Source organism: Staurois parvus, unplaced genomic scaffold (genome assembly GCF_062004578.1).
Source record: "Staurois parvus isolate SC_StPar_1 unplaced genomic scaffold, SC_StPar_1.0 ptg001324l, whole genome shotgun sequence".
Taxonomy (NCBI): Eukaryota; Metazoa; Chordata; class Amphibia; order Anura; family Ranidae; genus Staurois; species Staurois parvus.
The window spans coordinates 28,108-33,950 of NW_028319120.1; positions in this window are offsets into that span (position 1 = coordinate 28,108).

The window sequence follows — 5,843 nt, forward strand, 5'->3', positions numbered from 1 at the left end:
TGTCGGACTCAACTCGCTTTGTGGATCCGCAACATGAGTGTGTAGGAGGTGACATGGAGGATGAGCAGGCAGCCGGCGAGGACACCCATTGTAAGGGCCTTCTGGGCAAAAAACGGTCTTCTTATGTAAAGAATGAAATGCCTGTTAACTCCTCCCCCTCCTGAGTATTCCCCCCCCCCCCTCCCCCTGACCGGGCCAATTTTTGCGCTGCGTTACTTTGACAATTGTGCGGTCATGCAACACTGCACCTAAATTAAATTCATGCTTCCCCCCCCCCCCACAAATTGAGATTTCTTTCGGTGGTATTTGATCTCCTGTGCGTTTATTTTTGCGCTTTTAAGTCCTCACACACGGGACGTTGTTACAGCAGCTGTGTTTTGGTTTTTGACGTTTTTGTTTTTTTTTTCTACAGCCAATAACCTCCCAGCATGTTCTCCTCGGTGTCCATACACACATAGACTGGAATCAACGTTTTTTGGAAAAAAAAAACTCCGGATTAGTGAGCTTCTAGAGGAGTTTTTTTAGCTGTAAAAACACTAAAACGTCACAAACTGGCATTTTTGGATGTTTTTTTTTTTTTTGTTAACCACTAACAGTCCGGACACTTCCCCCCCCTTCCTGCCCAGGCCAATTTTTCAGCTTTCAGCACCATCCCACTTTGAATGACAATTGCGCGGTCATGCAACACCATACCCATATGAATTTCTTAGCATTTTTTTTTTGAGACCGATAAAGCTTTATTTTGGTGGTATTTATTCACCACTGGGATTTTTTTTTTTTTTTTTTTTGCTATATAAATGGAAAGTCAAATTGAGGGTTTTTTTTTTTTCCTTATAAAATTTTGCAAATAAATATTTCATCATAAATCTTGGCCAAAATGTATTCAGCTATCTTCTTTTTTTTTTTTTTTTTTTTTTTTTTTTTAGTAAAAAAAAAAGTAACCCAAATTAGTTTATAACCAAAAATTATAATTTCTAAATTTCTGTACATTTTTATTTTTTAGATACTGTCGCCCTAGCACCATGATGACACTGTACTTGTGGGGGGTGATGAAGATATATTTTTTTTTTTTTTTTACACTGATTGCTTTTACACCCATAAAGGCTGTAAAAGCAATAATTTCTCCTCTCTGGCTGCCTTCTTGCAGCCATTGAGAAATACTGTGTGTGAGGTGTGATTGGTCACAGCTTGTAATTGGATAATTACTTGTGAGCCACTAGAAGTTTTCTTTATCTGTGATCAATTAATTTTGTGCATGAAAAATATATAAAAAATATATATGTGAACTACCAAAATATTACTAATTAGTTCATTACGTGCTTAAATAAATTTCATAAAATATTAGATCGCTAGGTACTTATTACACCCTCTCCAGGTGTATGAATGTGACCATATGATGTACCGCGCTCCAATATATTCAACCTTATGTGATATTATAAATTAATAAGTGTACCACCAATAATCCAGTAATTTTATAAATCGGTTATACCTAAATATATAAATTAATTAATAGGTGTGAAAGAATAAATAAATAAAACATATATGAGAAAAAGATTTAAATGAGAAAGAAATTAATTAATTTTGAAATGGGAACAACAGTTCACTTCTTTGGGAATGAGATGGTATTGTAGTTCAATCTAATCTGTGTGATGAGTCTGTGTTCACTGCGTGAACCTCTCTCTCCTTTCTCCTCTCCTCTCTCCTCAGCTCAGCCTTCTCAATAGGACTTTCTCCGCTGGCTGCTTGGTTTATTCCTCCATATACGGAACATACAGAGAAGGGAAAAGAAACATAGTGTCTTATCCGGGATAACGATCATTTATTATGCTTTGATCTCCCACTCGCATTGTGTAAAAATGTATCCAGATAGTTCTACAGGCAGCCTTGCAGGTGTGTTTGCCTTCAGTGAATATACTCGCCGTTCCTCTGTGGATGCGTGATGACGTCACCGCCCCTCCCCTACGCGTTACGCTACAGGGACTCGTAGCTTCCTCTGGGGGATGTAGTTTTAAGGTTGACTATATTGGAGCGCGGTACATCATTGGTATTTAATGGTCACAGCTTGTCACATGGTACAAGGCTGTTGTGAATAGCCCTGTACCATGTGACCTCTGTGAGCATTCACCGATTTCACACGTAGTAAGCAATGATGTGGGACGTGACATCTTGCTTACTACTCTGCATGTGATCACTGATTGGCACCTCACACAGTGGTCCCGTATGACGATCGGTGTTCCACCAGGGTGCACAGCTTGAAAATGCAGGTGCTGTTTATGAATGACAAACAGCCCCTGGACTGCCACCGTCCTGCCGAATAAACAGCGGCCAGACGGCAAGTGGTTAAAGAACAAAAAAAAATGCTAAAAACCGCAAACACGGGAAAAAGCTGCTAAATGCTAATGCAAAATCGCTAACGTGACTTTACACAGCTAATGTTACCAGCATTATTTAAAAGCCCCCCCCCCCCGTGTACATGGAGCCTAAAAATAAAATTTTGTGAACTTTTTTTTGAATTTTTGCTATTAAATGCCCAGTAAAAAAAAATTTAAAAATCAAATTTTGTCACATTCTGCTCCATGGCTTTGCTAAAAAAAAAAAAAAAAAAAAAAAAAAAAAAAATCCCAATATGTGTAAATTATTTGGTTTACGTGAAAGTTAGAGCGTCTACAAATGACAAAAACCGGCGTCTTTGGATGATATTTGACCAAAATTACATTTTTTTTTTTTTTTTTAAAACCGCAAATGCGTGAAAAAGCCGATAAACGCTAACGTGACTGTACACAGCTAACATTACCAGCGTTATCAAAACGCCCCGTCTGCATGGAGCCTAAAAGAAAAATTGTGAGAATAGTTTTGACTTTTTGCTATTAGACATGTCCAGTAAAAAAAAAATGTAAAAAATCAAATTTCGTCATAAGTTTAGGCCAAAATGTATTCCGCTCCGTGTCTGCTAAAAATAAAAATCCCAATACGTGTAAATTAATTGGTTTACGTGAAAGTTTTTTATAGCGTGTACAAATAGTGGTATTTCTTCTGGGAATTTATTTTTTTTTCTACTAGTAATGGTGGTGATCAGTGACTTATAGCGGGACTGCAGCAGACGTTCTGACACGGGGGGGGGACTGGATGTCACTGGCATCCTCAGGTTAATATGAGGGGTGATCAAAGGGTTAACTGTGCTGGGAGTGTTACTAGGGGGCGGTGTCTGTGTGCTTCACTGTAATCACACTGCTCTGGATGGCTGTGCAGTGTGCAGTGTGCAGGAGCTGACAGGACTGTTGGTAAACAAAACAGTGGTCCTCCCCGTTGGAATTCACTGGGCGCCTGGTAATTACACCAGCTGTGGCCCGGTGACTGACAGCTGCAGCTGTGAATGGTGGCGTGGGTAGGGTGCGCACCGCTGCAGCCCTGGAGTAGTATTTCTGCTATAGGGTGGTCGGCAAGCGGTTAGGCCGTGTCTTCGGATCTACCATTGCTTCTTCTTTGAGGAATCTTCTTCAGAAGTTTGCCTTCAGAGTAGCTCCAGCCTGGAATATCCTGGCCAGGTTTCTGAACTGTAGATCGCAGGACACAGAGGAGTTGATATTCCTGACTACTTGGGTTATGCTGCCACCTTCAGCAGGCATAACCCCTCCCAGCTTGGCTAAACCTCTGTCTTGTGCTAGTATCTGAAGGATGTATTTGCTCCCCGTGTCTCTGACTTTCCCACATCCCTAGACCTGTTCCTGGTGGGCTTCATCTGGATCAGTCACTATGGCCAGCAGGCCAAGAGGCGACTAAACCTAAATCCCTGCATGCGAGAGCAAGAACGGCCTCTAATGTCTTCCATTTGGTGCTGAAACCTGCGGGCAGCAAGCGCCTGTGTACAGCGTGCCTAAGGGACATTTCTGGCAAGGTGCTCTCCAAGTCCAGTGTGGTCATCCTCGTGGAAGAGAGTAGAGTCTCTGAAGACCCTGCAGGGGTGCATACCCCATAATGGGTAAAGTTTGGGCCTGCAGCACAAAACACATGAAAGCCTGCTTGAAGTTTGGGGAAAAACAAATGAAGGACTCTCAAGGTCTTCCGTTTGAGAATTATGGAGGCCACTGCTTTTGGGAACCTTCAGTGCAGTTTCAGCCTTTTTTTTTTTTTTTTTTTTTTTTTTGTAGCCTTCTCCAGATCTGTGCCTTGCAATAATCCTGTCTCTGAGCCTTGCAGACAGTTCCTTTTGAACTCATGGCTTTTGCTCTGATACAGGATGGGGCGCTATTCCTCCCCCTGACCCCAAGGATGGGGTGCAAATTGTTACATTCTGTATTGAGCTTTTACTTGCACCAAGGATGGGGCCGCTATTGCTCTCCCTGGCACCAAGGATGGGGCCGCTATTGCTCTCCCTGGCACCAAGGATGGGGCCGCTATTGCTCTCCCTGGCACCAAGGATGGGGCCGCTATTGCTCTCCCTGGCACCATTGATGGGGCGCTATTGCTTCCCTCTGGCACCATTGATGGGGCGCTATTGCTCCTAATGCTAATAGGGCATTGTTTACTTCCATTGATACCAGCACATTTTCATCTCACACCGGCCACAGCTCAGCCCCCGCAAAGTCTGAAGAACGGTGAACTGGCCCTTTGTGTAGAAAGTTCGGAGACCCCCTGATCTAGATGAATGAAAACCTTCAGAGACAGGACAGGTGAGTCTGTTCTACAGCAGGGGTCTCCAGATTATTGCCCGCAGGTCACATGGCACTGGTTGAGGATAAGTCAGCATAGGCTACCTATGGTCTTGGCTTCTGATGTAAAGGGCTACTGGAGGAGACTCTGATTGGGACCCTGATGTAAGATGGTAAGGCTGATGTAAGGGGGCTCTGATGGGGACCTTGATGGAAGGTGAAAGTGAGGTTGGTGTAAGGGGGCTCTTATAGGAAATCTGTTGTAAGGAGGGACTTTGAAGGTGAGGCTGATGTAAAGGGTCTCTGTTGGGGACCATGATGTAAGGGGGTACTCTGAAGGTGAGGCTGATGTCAGGGAGGGCTCTGATGGGGACCTTGATGTCAGGGAGGGCTCTGAAGGTGAGGCTAATGTAAGGGGGACTCTGATGGGGACCTTGATGTAAGGGGGTACTCTGAAGCACAAGCTGATGTATGGGGGTCTGAAGGGGACCCTGACGTTAGGGGGGTACTCTGAAGGTCAGGGAGGACTCTGATGGGGTCTTGATGATTAGGGGGTACTCTGAAGGTCAGGCTGATGTATGGGGGGCTCTGATAGGGACCCTGATGTCAGATGGAGTCCAATTTTTTTTCATCCCCGAATATTTGTAAAGTATATGATGTGGCCCTCATACTGGAAAGTCTGGAGACCCCCATTGTACAATATAGCCACAGAGTCACTTGCAATAACTATTGTACATGAAAACACAATGATTGCTGGGTGACGTGCCACCATGGGGCAAATGAAGAAACGTGCCTCAAATGAAAGTGTGGGCTGCAGGGGTCACTGCTGTGCTCCAGAGTTCTCCATATTACTGTTTAGAACTAAACCCTGCCGGTGTTGTTACTTGTATCCACCACCAGAGGGGCGCTATACACACCTGATGTAGGTTAACATTCGCCTTTTAGCTTGCAGCCTCCTCCATTGGTGGGCTCCTCAGTACTTGTATATAATAGAAGACAATCCCACCAGAGTCTCCTCCTGGCTGTGACCAGAACAAGTCATTAGTCAAAGGTTCTCAGGTGATCGTACTGTCCTCATGTACAAGTACAAAAGATTATATGACATGTCAGGTGTCTAGAATGTAATGCCCCCCCCCCCCATCACACATTATTATACATTTATATAGCTCTGACATATACCACAGTGCTGTACGG